This window comes from Chiloscyllium punctatum, chromosome 30, assembly GCF_047496795.1.
Source record: "Chiloscyllium punctatum isolate Juve2018m chromosome 30, sChiPun1.3, whole genome shotgun sequence".
In the NCBI taxonomy this organism is placed as follows: domain Eukaryota; kingdom Metazoa; phylum Chordata; class Chondrichthyes; order Orectolobiformes; family Hemiscylliidae; genus Chiloscyllium; species Chiloscyllium punctatum.
In genome coordinates, this window is record NC_092768.1 from 53,439,424 (window position 1) to 53,464,964 (window position 25,541).

General features: G+C 52.3%; 1 protein-coding gene across 1 annotated transcript in view; it reads left to right on the forward strand.

The window, feature by feature from the left end:
* The window catches only part of LOC140455522 (complement C4-A-like), a 271,191-nt gene that overhangs the window by 148,287 nt on the left and 97,363 nt on the right, over positions 1–25,541 (forward strand). The gene's annotated exons all lie outside the window — the stretch shown is intronic.

Consider the following 25,541-nt stretch of genomic DNA (forward strand, 5'->3'; position numbering starts at 1 on the left):
ACAAATGCACTATCCCCACACACACAAACACGCTATCCCCCGCCCACAGACACAAACACACTATTCCCCCCACACACACACACACAAACACACTAGCCCCCCCCCCACACACACACACACACTATCCCCACACACACACAAACACACTATCCCCCCCCACACACACACACACAAATACACTATCCCCATACACACACAAATGCACTATTCCCCCCCCACACACGCACAAACGCACTATCCCCACACACACACAAACACACTATCCCCACACACACACAAACACACTAGCCACACACACACACACACACTAGCCCCACCCCCCCCACACAAACACACTGTCCCTACACACACACTAGCCCCACCCCCCCACACACACAAACACACTGTCCCCCCCACACACACAAACACACTATCCCCCTCACACACACACACAAACACACTATCCCCCCACATGCACACAAACACACTATGCCCACACACACAAACACACTAGCCCCCACACACACACACAAACACACTAGCCGCACACACACACACACACACACAAACACACTAGCCCCACCCCACACATACACACAAACACACTACCCCCCATACACACACAAACACACTATCCCCCCCGCCCACACACACATACACACTATCCCCACACACACAAACACACTAGCCACACACACACACACACACACACACACACACACACTAGCCCCACCCCCCCACACACAAACACACTAGTCCCCCCACACACAAACACACTATCCCCACGCCCATACACACACAAACACACTTTCCCACCACCACACACACAAATACACTATACACACACACATACACAAACACACTAGTCCCCCCCCCACACACAAATGCACTATCCCCACACACACACAAACACACTAGCCCCCCCCACACACACACACAAACACACTATCCCCACACACACACAAACACACTATCCCACATACACACACACACAAACGCACTATCCCCACACACAAACACACTAGCCCAACCCCACACACACACAAACACACTATCCCCCCCACACACACACAAACACACTATCCCCCCACACACACAAACGCACTATCCCCACACACACAAACACACTATCCCCCCCACACACAAACACACTATCCACCCCGCCCACACACACAAACACACTATCCCCCCAACACACACAAACACACTATCCCACCCACACACACATACAAACACACTAGCCACACACACACACACTAGCCCCACCGCCCCCACACAAACACACTGTCCCTACACACACACTAGCCCCACCCCCCCACACACAAACACACTAGCCCCCCCACACACGCAAACACACTATCCCCACACACATACACAAACACACTAGTCCCCCCACACACACAAATGCACTATCCCCACACACACACAAACACGCTATCCCCCGCCACAGACACAAACACACTATTCCCCCCACACACACACAAACACACTAGCCCCCACACACACACACACACTATCCCCACACACACACAAACACACTATCCCCATACACACACAAATGCACTATTTCCCCCACACACACACGCACAAACGCACTATCCACACACACACACAAACACACTAGCCCCACACACACACAAACACACTAGCCCCACCCCACACACACACAAACACACTATCCCCCATACACATGCACACAAAAACACTAGCCCCCCCCACACACAAACACACTATCCCCCCACACACACAAACACACTATCCCCCCCACCCACACACACAAACACACTATCCCCCCACACACACACACACAAACACACTAGCCCCACCCCACACATACACACAAACACACTACCCCCCATACACACACAAACACACTATCCCCCCCGCCCACACACACAAACACACTATCCCCACACACACAAACACACTAGCCACACACACACACACACACACACACACACACACACTAGCCCCACCCCCCCACACACAAACACACTAGTCCCCCCACACACAAACACACTATCCCCACGCCCATACACACACAAACACACTTTCCCACCACCACACACACAAATACACTATACACACACACATACACAAACACACTAGTCCCCCCCCACACACAAATGCACTATCCCCACACACACACAAACACACTAGCCCCCCCCACACACACACACAAACACACTATCCCCACACACACACAAACACACTATCCCACATACACACACACACAAACGCACTATCCCCACACACAAACACACTAGCCCAACCCCACACACACACAAACACACTATCCCCCCCACACACACACAAACACACTATCCCCCACACACACACACACACTATCCCCACACACACACAAACACACTATCCCCATACACACACAAATGCACTATTTCCCCCACACACACACGCACAAACGCACTATCCACACACACACACAAACACACTAGCCCCACACACACACAAACACACTAGCCCCACCCCACACACACACAAACACACTATCCCCCATACACATGCACACAAAAACACTAGCCCCCCCCACACACACACACAAACACACTATCCCCCCACACACACAAACACACTATCCCCCCCACCCACACACACAAACACACTATCCCCCCACACACACACACACAAACACACTAGCCCCACCCCACACATACACACAAACACACTACCCCCCATACACACACAAACACACTATCCCCCCCGCCCACACACACAAACACACTATCCCCACACACACAAACACACTAGCCACACACACACACACACACACACACACACACACTAGCCCCACCCCCCCACACACAAACACACTAGTCCCCCCACACACAAACACACTATCCCCACGCCCATACACACACAAACACACTTTCCCACCACCACACACACAAATACACTATACACACACACATACACAAACACACTAGTCCCCCCCACACACAAATGCACTATCCCCACACACACACAAACACACTAGCCCCCCCCACACACACACAAACACACTATCCCCACACACACACAAACACACTATCCCACATACACACACACACAAACGCACTATCCCCACACACAAACACACTAGCCCAACCCCACACACACACAAACACACTATCTCCCCCACACACACACAAACACACTATCCCCCCACACACACAAACGCACTATCCCCACACACACAAACACACTATTCCCCCCACACACAAACACACTATCCACCCCGCCCACACACACAAACACACTATCCCCCCCACACACACAAACACACTATCCCACCCACACACACACACAAACACACTAGCCACGCACGCACACACTAGCCCCACCGCCCCCACACAAACACACTGTCCCTACACACACACTAGCCCCACCCCCCCACACACAAACACACTAGCCCCCCCACACACGCAAACACACGATCCCCACACACATACACAAACACACTAGTCCCCCCACACACACAAATGCACTATCCCCACACACACACAAACACGCTATCCCCCGCCACAGACACAAACACACTATTCCCCCCACACACACACAAACACACTAGCCCCCACACACACACACACACTATCCCCACACACACATTAACACACTATCCCCATACACACACAAATGCACTATTTCCCCCACACACACACACACAAACGCACTATCCACACACACACACAAACGCACTATCCACACACACACACAAACACACTAGACCCACACACACATAAACACACTATCCCCCATACACATGCACACAAAAACACTAGCCCCCCCCACACACACACACAAACACACTATCCCCCCACACACACAAACACACTATCCCCCCCACCCACACACACAAACACACTATCCCCCCACACACACAAACACAAACACACTATCCCCACACGCACACAAGCACACTAGCCACACACATGCACACACACACACTAGACCCACCCCCCCCACACACACAAACACACTATCCCCCCACACACACACAAACACACTAGCCCCACCCCACACATACACACAAACACACTACCCCCCATACACATACAAACACACTATCCCCCCCGCCCACACACACACACAAACACACTATCCTCCCCCACACACACACAAACACACCATCCCCACACACACAAACACACTAGCCACACACACACACACACACACACTAGCCCCACCCCCCACACACACAAACACACTATCCCCCCACAAACACACAAACACACTATCCCCCCCACATGCACAGAAACACACTATCCCCACACACAAACACACTAGCCCCTCCCCACACACACACAAACACACTAGCCACACACACACACATACACAAACACACTAGCCCCACCCCACACATACACACAAACACACTAACCCCCACACACACAAACAAGATATTCCCCCCCGCCCACACACACACACACACACAAACACACTGTCCTCCCCCACACACACAAACACACTATCACGCCTCCCGTCCACACACAAACACACTATCCCCCCCACAAACACACACAAACACACTATCCCCCCCCACACACAAACACAATTCCCCCCCTACACACACAAACACACTATCACACACACACACACACACTATCCCCCCGCCTACGCACAAACACAATATCCCCGCCGCCCACAAACAAACACAAAATCCCTCCCCACACACACACACAAACACACTATCCCACCCATGCACACACACACTTCCCCCCACACACAAACACACTATCCCGCCCACACACACACAAACACACAATACCCCCCCACACACACAAACACACTTCCCCCCACACACACACAACACAATTCCCCCCCACACACAAACACACTATCCCCCCCACACACACAAACACACTATCCCCCGCCCACACACACAAAACAACTATCACCCCCCCACACACACACAAACACACTATCCCCACGCACACACACAAGCACACTATCCCCCGCCCACACACACAAACACACTATCCCCACGCACACACACACAAACACACTATCACCCCCACACACAAACACACTATCCCAACGCACACACATACAAACACACTAACCCCCCCACACACACACAAACACACTTCCCCCCCACACACACACAAACACACTATCCCCCCCACACACACACACAAACACACTAGCCGCACACACACACACACACACACACACACAAACACACTAGCCCCACCCCACACATAGACACAAACACACTACCCCCCATACACACACAAACACACTATCCCCCCCGCCCACACACACAAACACACTATCCACACGCACACACACACAAACACACTATCACCCCCACACACAAACACACTATCCCAACGCACACACATACAAACACACTTCCCCCCCCCACACACACACAAACACACTTCCCCCCCACACACACACAAACACACTATCCCCCACACACACAAATACACTAACCCCACACACACACAAACACACTTCCCCCACACACACACAAACACACTATCACACACTATCACACACACACACACACAATACCCCCGCCCACACACACACAACACACTATCCCCCCACACACACACAAACACACTATCCCCCACACACACAAATACACTCACCCCCCACACACACAAACACACTTCCCCCACACACACAAACACACTATCCCCATGCCCACACACACACAAACACACTTTCCCACCACCACACACACACACTATCCCCCCCACCCACACACACAAACACACTATCCCCCCACACACACACACACAAACACACTAGCCCCACCCCACACATACACACAAACACACTACCCCCCATACACACACAAACACACTATCCCCCCCGCCCACACACACATACACACTATCCCCACACACACAAACACACTAGCCACACACACACACACACACACACACACACACACACTAGCCCCACCCCCCCACACACAAACACACTAGTCCCCCCACACACAAACACACTATCCCCACGCCCATACACACACAAACACACTTTCCCACCACCACACACACAAATACACTATACACACACACATACACAAACACACTAGTCCCCCCGCACACACAAATGAACTATCCCCACACACACACAAACACACTAGCCCCCCCCACACACACACACAAACACACTATCCCCACACACACACAAACACACTATCCCACATACACACACACAAACGCACTATCCCCACACACAAACACACTAGCCCAACCCCACACACACACAAACACACTATCCCCCCCACACACACACAAACACACTATCCCCCACACACACACACACACTATCCCCACACACACACAAACACACTATCCCCATACACACACAAATGCACTATTTCCCCCACACACACACGCACAAACGCACTATCCACACACACACACAAACACACTAGCCCCACACACACACAAACACACTAGCCCCACCCCACACACACACAAACACACTATCCCCCATACACATGCACACAAAAACACTAGCCCCCCCCACACACACACACAAACACACTATCCCCCCACACACACAAACACACTATCCCCCCCACCCACACACACAAACACACTATCCCCCCACACACACAAACACACTAGCCCCACCCCACACATACACACAAACACACTACCCCCCATACACACACAAACACACTATCCCCCCCGCCCACACACACAAACACACTATCCCCACACACACAAACACACTAGCCACACACACACACACACACACACACACACACACTAGCCCCACCCCCCCACACACAAACACACTAGTCCCCCCACACACAAACACACTATCCCCACGCCCATACACACACAAACACACTTTCCCACCACCACACACACAAATACACTATACACACACACATACACAAACACACTAGTCCCCCCCACACACAAATGCACTATCCCCACACACACACAAACACACTAGCCCCCCCCACACACACACAAACACACTATCCCCACACACACACAAACACACTATCCCACATACACACACACACAAACGCACTATCCCCACACACAAACACACTAGCCCAACCCCACACACACACAAACACACTATCCCCCCCACACACAAACACACTATCCACCCCGCCCACACACACAAACACACTATCCCCCCCACACACACAAACACACTATCCCACCCACACACACACACAAACACACTAGCCACGCACGCACACACTAGCCCCACCGCCCCCACACAAACACACTGTCCCTACACACACACTAGCCCCACCCCCCCACACACAAACACACTAGCCCCCCCACACACGCAAACACACTATCCCCACACACATACACAAACACACTAGTCCCCCCACACACACAAATGCACTATCCCCACACACACACAAACACGCTATCCCCCGCCACAGACACAAACACACTATTCCCCCCACACACACACAAACACACTAGCCCCCACACACACACACACACTATCCCCACACACACATTAACACACTATCCCCATACACACACAAATGCACTATTTCCCCCACACACACACACACAAACGCACTATCCACACACACACACAAACGCACTATCCACACACACACACAAACACACTAGACCCACACACACATAAACACACTATCCCCCATACACATGCACACAAAAACACTAGCCCCCCCCACACACACACACAAACACACTATCCCCCCACACACACAAACACACTATCCCCCCCACCCACACACACAAACACACTATCCCCCCACACACACAAACACAAACACACTATCCCCACACGCACACAAGCACACTAGCCACACACATGCACACACACACACTAGACCCACCCCCCCCACACACACAAACACACTATCCCCCCACACACACACAAACACACTAGCCCCACCCCACACATACACACAAACACACTACCCCCCATACACATACAAACACACTATCCCCCCCGCCCACACACACACACAAACACACTATCCTCCCCCACACAGACACAAACACACCATCCCCACACACACAAACACACTAGCCACACACACACACACACACACACTAGCCCCACCCCCCACACACACAAACACACTATCCCCCCACAAACACACAAACACACTATCCCCCCCACATGCACAGAAACACACTATCCCCACACACAAACACACTAGCCCCTCCCCACACACACACAAACACACTAGCCACACACACACACATACACAAACACACTAGCCCCACCCCACACATACACACAAACACACTAACCCCCACACACACAAACAAGATATTCCCCCCCGCCCACACACACACACACACACAAACACACTGTCCTCCCCCACACACACAAACACACTATCACGCCTCCCGTCCACACACAAACACACTATCCCCCCCACAAACACACACAAACACACTATCCCCCCCCACACACAAACACAATTCCCCCCCTACACACACAAACACACTATCACACACACACACACACGCTATCCCCCCGCCTACGCACAAACACAATATCCCCGCCGCCCACAAACAAACACAAAATCCCTCCCCACACACACACACAAACACACTATCCCACCCATGCACACACACACTTCCCCCCACACACAAACACACTATCCCGCCCACACACACACAAACACACAATACCCCCCCACACACACAAACACACTTCCCCCCACACACACACAACACAATTCCCCCCCACACACAAACACACTATCCCCCCCACACACACAAACACACTATCCCCCGCCCACACACACAAAACAACTATCAACCCCCCACACACACACAAACACACTATCCCCACGCACACACACAAGCACACTATCCCCCGCCCACACACACAAACACACTATCCACACGCACACACACACAAACACACTATCACCCCCACACACAAACACACTATCCCAACGCACACACATACAAACACACTATCCCCCCCACACACACACAAACACACTTCCCCCCCCCACACACACAAACACACTATCCCCCCCACACACACACACAAACACACTAGCCGCACACACACACACACAAACACACTAGCCCCACCCCACACATAGACACAAACACACTACCCCCCATACACACACAAACACACTATCCCCCCCGCCCACACACACAAACACACTATCCACACGCACACACACACAAACACACTATCACCCCCACACACAAACACACTATCCCAACGCACACACATACAAACACACTTCCCCCCCCCACACACACACAAACACACTTCCCCCCCACACACACACAAACACACTATCCCCCACACACACAAATACACTAACCCCACACACACACAAACACACTTCCCCCACACACACACAAACACACTATCACACACTATCACACACACACACACACAATACCCCCGCCCACACACACACAACACACTATCCCCCCCCACACACACAAACACACTATCCCCCACACACACAAATACACTCACCCCCCACACACACAAACACACTTCCCCCACACACACAAACACACTATCCCCATGCCCACACACACACAAACACACTTTCCCACCACCACACACACAAACACACTATACACACACACATACACAAACACACTAGTCCCCCCACACACACAAATGCACTATCCCCACACACACACAAACACAATAGCCCCACACACACACACACAAACACACTATCCCCCGCCCACACACACAAACACACTATTCCCCCCACACACACACAAACACACTAGCCCCCCCACACACACACACACAAACACGCTATCCCCACACACAGACAAACACACTATCCCCCATACACACACACACAAACGCACTATCCCCACACACAAACACACTAGCCCAACCCCACACACACACAAACACACTATCCCCCCACACACACAAACACACTATCCCCCTCACACACACAAACTCACTATCCCCCCCACACACACAAACACACAAACACACATCCCCCCCACACACACAAACACACTATCCTCCACACACACAAAAACACTAGCCCCCCCACACACAAACACACTATCCCCCCTACACACAAACACACTACCCCCACACACACACGCAAACACACTATCCCCACGCCACACCCACACACAAACGCACTATCCACCCCACACACTATCCCACCCCCCACACGCACACAAACACACTATCCTCCCCACACACACACAAACACACTAGCCCTCCACACACACACACAAACACACTAGCCCCAACAACACTCACACAAACACACTAGCCCCACCACACACACACACACTTCACCCCCACACACACAAACACACTATGCCCCCCCACACGCAAACACACTATCCCCCCACCCACATACACATAAACACACTATCCCCATGCACACACACACAAACACACTATCCCCCGCCTACACACACAAACTCACTATCCCCCCCACATACACACAAACACACTATCCCCACACACACACACACAAACACACTCTCACCCCCCCACACACAAAAACACTATCCCCATGCACACACAAACATACTCTCACCCCCACACATAAACACACTAACCCCCCCCACATACACACAAACACACTATCCCTACGCACACACACTCAAACACGCTATTCCACACACTCACACAAACACACTGTCCCCACCCCACTCACACACACACACAAAAAGACAATCCCCCCCACACACACACAAACACACTATCCCCACGCGCAAACACAAACACACTATCCACACGCACACACAACACACTATCCCCCCACACACACACAAACACACTATCCCCCCCACATACACACAAACACACTTTCCCCCGCCCACACACACAAACACACTGTTCCCCCACACACACAAAAACACTATCCCCATGCACACACACACAAACATACTTCCCCCCCCACACACAAACACACTATCCCCCCCACACACACAAACACACTATCCCCCCACACACACACACACTATCCCCCCTGCCCACACAGAAACACACTATCCCCCGCCCACACACACAACACACTATCCCCCCGACACACACAAACACACTAGCCCCTCTCGCACACAAACACTCTATCCCCACACACACACACACACAAACACACTATCCCCCCCCACATACACACAAACACACTATCTCCCCCAACACACACAAAAACACTATCCCCACGCGCACACACATATACTCTCCCCCCCACACACACAAACATACTATCACACACACAAACACACTATTCCCCCCACACACAAACACACTATCACACATACACACACACACTCCACCCCGCCCACACACAAGCACACTATTCCCCACCCACACACACAACACACTATCCCCTACACACAAACACACTACACCCCCACACACACGCAAACACACTATCCCCACGCCACACCCACACACAAACGCACTATCCACCCCACACACTATCCCCACCCCACTCACACACACACACACAAAAAGACAATCCCCCCCACACACACAAACACACTATCCCCACGCGCAAACACAAACACACTATCCACACGCACACACACAACACACTATCCCCCCCCACACACAAACACACTATCACCCGACACACACAAACACACTGTCTCCCCCACACACAAACACACTATCCCCCGCCCACACACAAACACAGTATCCCCCCCCACACATAGACACAAACTCACTAACCCCCATACACACACAAACACACTATCCCCCCCGCCCACACACACAAACACACTATCCCCACGCACACACACACAAACACACTATCACCCCCACACACAAACACACTATCCCAACGCACACACATACAAACACACTATCCCCCCCATACACACACAAACACACTTCCCCCCCGACACACACACAAACACACTATCCCCCCCCACACACAAATACACTAACCCTACACACACACAAACACACTTCCCCCCCACACACACAAACACACTATCACACACACAATCCCCCCACCCACACACACAACACACTATCCCCCCATCACACGCAAACACACTATCCACCCCGCCCACACACACAAACACACTAGCCCCCCCCACACACAAACACACTATCCCCACGCCCACACACACACAAACACACTTTCCCACCACCACACACACAAACACACTATACACACACACACACATACACATACACACTAGTCCCCCCACACACACAAATGCACTATCCCCCGCCCACACACAAAAACACACTTTTCCCCCCACACACACAAAAACACACTAGCCCCCCCACACACACACAAACACACTATCCCCACACGCAGAAAAACACACTATCCCCCATACACACACACACAAACGCACTATCCCCACACACAAACACACTAGCCCAAACCCACACACACACAAACACACTATACCCCCACACACACAAACACACTATCCACCCCGCCCTCACACGCAAACACACTATCCCCCCACACACACAAACACACTATACCCCCACACACACAAACACACTAACCCCCCCACACACACAAACACACTAGCCACACACACACACACTAGCCCCACCCCCCCCACACAAACACACTGTCCCTACACACACACTAGCCCCACCCCCCACACACACAAACACACTATCCCCACACACAGACAAACACACTATCCCCCATACACACACACACAAACGCACTATCCCCACACACAAACACACTATCCCACCCCACACACAAACGCACTATCCCCACACACACACAAAAACACTATCCCCCCCAAACACAAACACACTATCCACCCCGCCCTCACAAACAAACACACTATACCCCCACACACACAAACACACTAGCCCCCCCCACACACGCAAACACACTATCCCCACACACATACACAAACACACTAGTCACCCCCACACCCAAATGCACTATCCCCACACACACACAAACACACTATCCCCCGCCCACAGACACAAACACACTATTCCCCCCCACACGCACACAAACACACTATCCTCCCCACACACACACAAACACACTAGCCCTCCACACACACATACACAAACACACTAGCCCCACCCCACACACACACACTTCACTCCCACACACACAAACGCACTATGCCCCCCCACACGCAAACACACTATCCCCCCACCCACATACACATAAACACACTATCCCCATGCACACACACACAAACACACTATCCCCCACCTACACACACAAACACACTATCCCCCCACATACACACAAACAGACTATCCCCACACACAAACACACTCTCACCCCCCCACACACAAAAACACTATCCCCACGCACACACAAACATACTCTCACCCCCACACATAAACACACTAACCCCCCCACATGCACACAAACACACTATCCCTACGCACACACACTCAAACACGCTATTCCACACACACACACAAACACACTATCCCCACCCCACTCACACACACACACAAAAAGACAATCCCCCCCCCACACACACACAAACACACTATCCCCACGCGCAAACACAAACACACTATCCACACGCACACACACAACACACTATCCCCCCCCACACACACAAACACACTTTCCCCCGCCCACACACACAAACACACTGTCCCCCCACACACACAAAAACACTATCCCCACGCACACACACACAAACATACTTCCCCCCACACACACAAACACACTATCCCGCCCACACACACAAACACACTATCCCCTCACACACACAACCACACTATCCCACACACACGCACACTATCCCCCCTGCCCACACAGAAACACACTATCCCCCGCCCACACACACAACACACTATCCCCCGACACACACAAACACACTAGCCCCTCTCGCACACAAACACTCTATCCCCACACACACACACAAACACACTATCCCCCCCACATACACACAAACACACTATCTCCCCCAACACACACAAAAACACTATCCCCACGCGCACACACATATACTCTCCCCCCCACACACACAAACATACTATCACACACACACACAAACACACTATTCCCCACACACACAAACACACTATCACACACACACACACTCCACCCCGCCCGCACACAAGCACACTATTCCCCACCCACACACACAACACACTATTCCCCCCCCACATAAACACACTATCTCCCCCACCCACACACACAAACTCACTATCCCCCCCACACACACAAACACACTTCCCCCCACACACACACAAACACACATAACCCCCCACACACAAACACACTATCCTCCACACACACAAAAACACTAGCCCCCCCCACACACGCAAACACACTATCCCCACGCCACACCCACACACAAACGCACTATCCACCCCACACACTATCCCACCCCCCACACGCACACAAACACACTATCCTCCCCACACACACACAAACACACTAGCCCTCCACACACACACACAAACACACTATCCCCACGCCACACCCACACACAAACGCACTATCCACCCCACACACTATCCCACCCCCCACACGCACACAAACACACTATCCTCCCCACACACACACAAACACACTATCCCCCCACATACACACACACAAACACACTACCCCCCACCCACACACAAACACACTACCCCCATGCACACACACAAACACACTATCCCCCCACACAAACACACTATCCCCCCCCACACACAAACACACTACCCCCACGCACACACACAAACACACTATACCACCCCCACACACAAACACACTATCCCCCCCCACACTCAAACACTCTATCCCCACACACACACTCAAACACACTATACCCCCCCACACACAAACACACTACTTCCCCACCCACACACAAACACACTAGCCCCCCCACACACAAACACACTATTCCCCCACACACACACAAACACACTATTCCCCACATACACACACACACACACACAAACACACTATCCCCATGCACACACACACAAACACACTATCCACCCCACACACAAACACACTATCCCCCCCACATACACACAAGCACACTATCTCCCCCAACACACACAAAAACACTATCCCCACGCGCACACACATATACTCTCCCCCCACACACACAAACATACTATCACACACACACACAAACACACTATTCCCCCCACACACAAACACACTATCACACACACACACACACACTCTCCACCCCGCCCACACACAAGCACACTATTCCCCATCAACACACACAACTCACTTTCCCCCCCCCACACAAACACACTATCTCCCCCACCCACACACACAAACTCACTATCACCCCCCACACACACAAACACACTTCCCCCCACACACACACAAACACACATACCCCCACACACACAAACACACTATCCACACACACACACACACAAACACACTATCTCCCCCTCCCACACACACAAACACACTATCCCCCCTACACACAAACACACTATCCCCCCACACACACAACCACACTATCCCCCCACACACAAACACACTATACCCCCCACACACACAAACACGCTACCTCCCCGCCCGCACACAAACACACTTGCCCCACGCACACACACAAACACACTATCCACCCCACACACAAACACACTATCCCCCCCACATACACACAAGCACACTATCTCCCCCAACACACACAAAAACACTATCACCACGCGCACACACATATACTCTCCCCCCCACACACACAAACATACTATCACACACACACACAAACACACTATTCCCCCCACACACAAACACACTATCACACACACACACACACACTCTCCACCCCGCCCACACACAAGCACACTATTCCCCACCCACACACACAACACACTTTCCCCCCCCACACAAACACACTATCTCCCCCACCCACACACACAAACTCACTATCACCCCCCACACACACAAACACACTTCCCCCCACACACACACAAACACACATACCCCCCCACACACAAACACACTATCCTCCACACACACAAAAACACTAGCCCCCCTCCCACACACACAAACACACTATCCTCCCTACACACAAACACACTACCCCCCCACACACACGCAAACACACTATCCCCACGCCACACCCACACACAAACGCACTATCCACCGCACACACTATCCCACCCCCCACACGTACACAAACATACTATCCCCACCCCACTCACACACACACACAAAAAGACAATCCCCTCCACACACACACAAACACAATATCCCCACGTGCAAGCACAAACACACTATCCACACGCACACACAACACACTATCCCCCCGACACACACAAACACACTATCACCCGACACACACACAAACACACTGTCCCCCCCCACACACAAACACACTTTCCCCCCGCCCACACACAAACACATTATCCCCCCCACACACAAACACACTATACCACCCCACACACACAAACACACTACCTCCCCGCCCACACACAAAAACACAATCCCCCCCACACACAAACACACTATCCCCACGTGCACACACACAAACACACTATCCACACGCACACACACACAAACACACTATCCCCCCCACACACACAAACACACTATCCCCCCACACACAAACACACTACCTCCCCGCCCGCACACAAACACACTTGCCCCACGCGCACACAAACACACTATCCCCCCACATACACACACACAAACACACTACCCCCCACCCACACACAAACACACTACCCCCACGCACACACAAACACACTAACCCCCCACACAAACACACTATCCCCCCCACACACACTCAAACACACTATACCCCCCACACACAAACACACTACCTCCCCACCCACACACAAACACACTAGCCCCCCACACAAACAAACACACTATCCCCCACACACAAACACACTATACCCCCCCACACACACAAACACACTACCTCCCCGCCCGCACACAAACACACTTGCCCCACGCACACACACAAACACACTATCCCCCCACATACACACACACAAACACACTACCCCCCACCCACACACACAAACACACTAGCCCCCCCACACACACACAAACACACTAGCCCCCCCCACACACACACACAAACACGCTATCCCCACACACAGACAAACACACTATCCCCCATACACACACACACAAACGCACTATCCCCACACACAAACACACTAGCCCAACCCCACACACACACAAACACACTATCCCCCCACACACACAAACACACTATCCCCCTCACACACACAAACTCACTATCCCCCCCACACACACAAACACACAAACACACATCCCCCCCACACACACAAACACACTATCCTCCACACACACAAAAACACTAGCCCCCCCACACACAAACACACTATCCCCCCTACACACAAACACACTACCCCCACACACACACGCAAACACACTATCCCCACGCCAAACCCACACACAAATGCACTATCCACCCCACACACTATCCCACCCCCCACACGCACACAAACACACTATCCTCCCCACACACACACAAACACACTAGCCCTCCACACACACACACACAAACACACTAGCCCCAACAACACTCACACAAACACACTAGCCCCACCACACACACACACACTTCACCCCCACACACACAAACACACTATGCCCCCCCACACGCAAACACACTATCCCCCCACCCACATACACATAAACACACTATCCCCATGCACACACACACAAACACACTATCCCCCGCCTACACACACAAACTCACTATCCCCCCCACATACACACAAACACACTATCCCCACACACACACACACACACACAAACACACTCTCACCCCCCCACACACAAAAACACTATCCCCACGCACACACAAACATACTCTCACCCCCACACATAAACACACTAACCCCCCCACATGCACACAAACACACTATCCCTACGCACACACACTCAAACACGCTATTCCACACACACACACAAACACACTATCCCCACCCCACTCACACACACACACAAAAAGACAATCCCCCCCCCACACACACAAACACACTATCCCCACGCGCAAACACAAACACACTATCCACACGCACACACACAACACACTATCCCCCCCCACACACACAAACACACTTTCCCCCGCCCACACACACAAACACACTGTCCCCCCACACACACAAAAACACTATCCCCACGCACACACACACAAACATACTTCCCCCCACACACACAAACACACTATCCCGCCCACACACACAAACACACTATCCCCTCACACACACAACCACACTATCCCACACACACGCACACTATCCCCCCTGCCCACACAGAAACACACTATCCCCCGCCCACACACACAACACACTATCCCCCGACACACACAAACACACTAGCCCCTCTCGCACACAAACACTCTATCCCCACACACACACACAAACACACTATCCCCCCCACATACACACAAACACACTATCTCCCCCAACACACACAAAAACACTATCCCCACGCGCACACACATATACTCTCCCCCCCACACACACAAACATACTATCACACACACACACAAACACACTATTCCCCCCACACACAAACACACTATCACACACACACACACTCCACCCCGCCCGCACACAAGCACACTATTCCCCACCCACACACACAACACACTATTCCCCCCCCACATAAACACACTATCTCCCCCACCCACACACACAAACTCACTATCCCCCCCACACACACAAACACACTTCCCCCCACACACACACAAACACACATAACCCCCCACACACAAACACACTATCCTCCACACACACAAAAACACTAGCCCCCCCCACACACGCAAACACACTATCCCCACGCCACACCCACACACAAACGCACTATCCCACCCCCCACACGTACACAAACACACTATCCCCACCCCACTCACACACACACTCAAAAAGACAATCCCCTCCACACACACACAAACACACTATCCCCACACGCAAACACAAACACACTATCCACACGCACACACACAACACACTATCCCCCCCACACACACATACACACTATCACCCGACACACACACAAACACACTGTCCCCCCCCACACACAAACACACTTTCCCCCGTCCACACACAAACACACTATCCCCCCCACACACAAACACACTATACCACCCCACACACACAAACACACTACCTCCCCACCCACACGCAAACACGCTAGCCCCACGCACAAACACACAAACACACTACCCTTCCACCCATACACAAACACACTACCCCCCCCCACACACACACACACACACACTATCCCCTCACATACACACACACAAACACACCATCCCCACGCACACACACAAGCACACTATCCCCCTGCCCACACACACAAACACACTATCTCCCCCCACATACACACAGACACACTATCTCCACGCGCACACACACAAACACACTATCACCCCCACACACACACAAAACCACTATCCCCACGCATACACAAACATACTCTCCCCCCACACACAAACACACGATCTCCACGCACACACAGAAACACACTATCCCCCCCACTCACACACACACACAAAAACACAATTCCCCACCACACACACAAACACACTATCCCCACATGCACACACACAAACACACTATCCACACGTGCACACACACAAACACACTATCCCCCCGCCCACACACACAAACACACTATACCCCCACACACACAAACACACTACCTCCCCGCCCGCACACAAACACACTTGCCCCACGCACACACACAAACACACTATCCCCCCCACTCACACACACACACAAAAACACAATTCCCCCCACACACAAACACACTATCCCCACGTGCACACACACAAACACACTATCCACACACACACACACACAAACACACTATCTCCCCCCACACACACAAACACACTATCCCCCCCACACACAAACACACTATCCCCCCACACACACAACCACACTATCCCCCCACACACAAATACACTATACCCCCCACACACACAAACACGCTACCTCCCTGCCCGCACACAAACACACTTGCCCCACGCACACACACAAACACACTATCCCCCCACACACAAACACACTATCCCCCCACATACACACACACAAACACACTACCCCCCACCCACACACAAACACACTACCCCCATGCACACACACAAACACACTATCCCCCCACACAAACACACTATCCCCCCCCACACACAAACACACTACCCCCACGCACACACACAAACACACTATCCCCCCCCACACACAAACACTCTATCCCCACACACTCACTCAAACACACTATACCCCCCCACACACAAACACACTACTTCCCCACCCACACACAAACACACTAGCCCCCCCCACACACAAACACACTATTCCGCCACACACACACAAACACACTATTCCCCACATACACACACACACACACACACAAACACACTATCCCCATGCACACACACACAAACACACTATCCACCCCACACACAAACACACTATCCCCCCCACATACACACAAGCACACTATCTCCCCCAACACACACAAAAACACTATCCCCACGCGCACACACATATACTCTCCCCCCCCACACACACAAACATACTATCACACACACACACAAACACACTATTCCCCCCACACACAAACACACTATCACACACACACACACACACACTATCCCCCCACACACACAACCACACTATCCCCCCACACACAAACACACTATACCCCCCACACACACAAACACGCTACCTCCCCGCCCGCACACAAACACACTTGCCCCACGCACACACACAAACACACTATCCCCCCCACTCACACACACACACAAAAACACAATTCCCCCCACACACAAACACACTATCCCCACGTGCACACACACAAACACACTATCCACACACACACACACACAAACACACTATCTCCCCCCACACACACAAACACACTATCCCCCCCACACACAAACACACAATCCCCCCACACACACAACCACACTATCCCCCCACACACAAATACACTATACCCCACACACACACAAACACGCTACCTCCCCGCCCGCACACAAACACACTTGCCCCACGCACACACGCAAACACACTATCCCCCCACACACAAACACACTATCCCCCCACATACACACACACAAACACACTACCCCCCACCCACACACAAACACACTACCCCCATGCACACACACAAACACACTATCCCCCCACACAAACACACTATCCCCCCCCACACACAAACACACTACCCCCACGCACACACACAAACACACTATACCCCCCACACACAAACACACTATCCCCCCCCACACTCAAACACTCTATCCCCACACACACACTCAAACACACTATACCCCCCCACACACAAACACACTACTTCCCCACCCACACACAAACACACTATCCCCCCACATACACACACACAAACACACTACCCCCCACCCACACACAAACACACTACCCCCATGCACACACACAAACACACTATCCCCCCACACAAACACACTATCCCCCCCCACACACAAACACACTACCCCCACGCACACACACAAACACACTATATCCCCCCACACACAAACACACTATTCCCCCCCCACACTCAAACACTCTATCCCCACACACACACTCAAACACACTATACCCCCCCACACACAAACACACTACTTCCCCACCCACACACAAACACACTAGCCCCCCCACACACAAACACACTATTCCCCCACACACACACAAACACACTATTCCCCACATACACACACACACACACAAACACACTATCCCCATGCACACACACACAAACACACTATCCACCCCACACACAAACACACTATCCCCCCCACATACACACAAGCACACTATCTCCCCCAACACACACAAAAACACTATCCCCACGCGCACACACATATACTCTCCCCCCACACACACAAACATACTATCACACACACACACAAACATACTATTCCCCCCACACACAAACACACTATCACACACACACACACACACTCTCCACCCCGCCCACACACAAGCACACTATTCCCCACCAACACGCACAACTCACTTTCCCCCCCCCACACAAACACACTATCTCCCCCACCCACACACACAAACTCACTATCACCCCCCACACACACAAACACACTTCCCCCCACACACACACAAACACACATACCCCCACACACACAAACACACTATCCACACACACACACACACAAACACACTATCTCCCCCTCCCACACACACAAACACACTATCCCCCCTACACACAAACACACTATCCCCCCACACACACAACCACACTATCCCCCCACACACAAACACACTATACCCCCCACACACACAAACACGCTACCTCCCCGCCCGCACACAAACACACTTGCCCCACGCACACACACAAACACACTATCCACCCCACACACAAACACACTATCCCCCCCACATACACACAAGCACACTATCTCCCCCAACACACACAAAAACACTATCACCACCCGCACACACATATACTCTCCCCCCCACACACACAAACATACTATCACACACACACACAAACACACTATTCCCCCCACACACAAACACACTATCACACACACACACACACACACTCTCCACCCCGCCCACACACAAGCACACTATTCCCCACCCACACACACAACACACTTTCCCCCCCCCACACAAACACACTATCTCCCCCACCCACACACACAAACTCACTATCACCCCCCACACACACAAACACACTTCCCCCCACACACACACAAACACACATACCCCCCCACACACAAACACACTATCCTCCACACACACAAAAACACTAGCCCCCCTCCCACACACACAAACACACTATCCCCCCTACACACAAACACACTACCCCCCCACACACACGCAAACACACTATCCCCACGCCACACCCACACACAAACGCACTATCCACCCCACACACTATCCCACCCCCCCACACGTACACAAACATACTATCCCCACCCCACTCACACACACACACAAAAAGACAATCCCCTCCACACACACACAAACACAATATCCCCACGTGCAAGCACAAACACACTATCCACACGCACACACAACACACTATCCCCCCGACACACACAAACACACTATCACCCGACACACACACAAACACACTGTCCCCCCCCACACACAAACACACTTTCCCCCCGCCCACACACAAACACATTATCCCCCCCACACACAAACACACTATACCACCCCACACACACAAACACACTACCTCCCCGCCCACACACAAAAACACAATCCCCCCCACACACAAACACACTATCCCCACGTGCACACACACAAACACACTATCCACACGCACACACACACAAACACACTATCCCCCCCACACACACAAACACACTATCCCCCCACACACAAACACACTACCTCCCCGCCCGCACACAAACACACTTGCCCCACGCGCACACAAACACACTATCCCCCCACATACACACACACAAACACACTACCCCCCACCCACACACAAACACACTACCCCCACGCACACACAAACACACTATCCCCCCCACACAAACACACTATCCCCCCCACACACACTCAAACACACTATACCCCCCACACACAAACACACTACCTCCCCACCCACACACAAACACACTAGCCCCCCACACAAACAAACACACTATCCCCCACACACAAACACACTATACCCCCTACACACACAAACACACTACCTCCCCGCCCGCACACAAACACACTTGCCCCACGCACACACACAAACACACTATCCCCCCACATACACACACACAAACACACTACCCCCCACCCACCCACAAACACACTACCCCCCCACATACACACACACAAACACACTACCCCCCACCCACACACAAACACACTACCCCCACGCACAGACACAAACACACTATCCCCCCACACACACAAACAGTCTATCCCCACACACACTCAAACACACTATACCCCCCACACACAAACACACTACCTCCCCACCCACACACAAACACACTAGCCCCCCACACAAACAAACACACTATCCCCCACACACAAACACACTATACCCCCCCACACACACAAACACACTACCTCCCCGCCCGCACACAAACACACTTGCCCCACGCACACACACAAACACACTATCCCCCCACACACAAACACACTATCCCCCCACATACACACACACAAACACACTACCCCCCACCCACACACAAACACACTACCCCCACGCACACACACAAACACACTATCCCCCCACACACAAACACTCTATCCCCACGCACACACACAAACACACTATACCCCCCCACACACAAATACACTACCTCCCCACCCACACACAAACACACTAGCCTCCCCCACACACAAACACACTATTCCCCCACACACCACAAACACTCTATCCCCCCACACACACAAACACACTATCCCCCCCACACACAAACACACTATGCCCCCCCACACACACAAACACTCTACTCCCCCACCCACACACAAACACACTACCCCCCCACACACAAACACTCTAGCCCCACACACACGCAAACACACTATCTCCCCCACATCCACGCAAACACACTATCCCCCAACACACACAAAAACACTATCACCATACATACATACACAAACATACTCTCCCCCCACACACACACAAACACACTTCCTGCCCCACACACACACAAACACACTATCCCCCACACACAGACAAACACACTATCTCCCCCCCCACACACACAAACACACTTCCCCCCCCCAGACACAAACACACTATCACACACACACACACACACTAACCCCCCCTGCCCACACACACAACACACTATCCTCCCCACACACAAACACACTATCCCCCCCACATGCAAACACACTATCCCCCCCACACACACAAACACACTTCCCCCCCACACACACACAAACACACTTCCCCCCCACACACACACACTATCCCCCCACACACATAAACACACTAGCCCCCCACACACACAAACACTCTATCCCCACACACACACAAACACACTATCCCCCCCACATACACATAAACACACTATCCCCACGCACACACACAAACACACTATCCCCCCCACACACAAAAACACTATTCCCACATACACACACAAAGACACACTTACCCCCCCACACATACAAACACACTATCCCCCCCCCACACACACAAACACACAATCCCCACACGCACACACACAAACACACTATCCCCGGCCCACACACAAACATACTATCCCCCCCTCACACACACACTATCCCCCCCACACACACAAACACACTACCCCCCGCCCACACACAAACATACTATCCCCCCCTCACACACACACTATCCCCCCCCACACACATAACACACTATCCCCCCCCACACGCACACAAACACATTACCCTCCCCAACACACACAAACACACTATCCCCATGCACACACACACAATCCCCCCCCACACACACGCAAACACACTATCCCCCCCACACACACAAACACACTATCCCCATGCACACACACTATCCACACACACACACACAAACACACTCTCCCCACACACAAACACACACATGCATACATACACACACACAGATGGTAATACTCACTCTCTCTCTCACACACACACACACGCGCGCACACACACACACACACACACACACACTCAAACTCTACCTCTCACAGAGTCTTGCAAAATGTCTCTTGCTCTCGCTCACTGGCTGTCTCATCTGCGCTCTAACACTCCCTCTTGTGAGCACTCTCCCTTGCACACTCTAG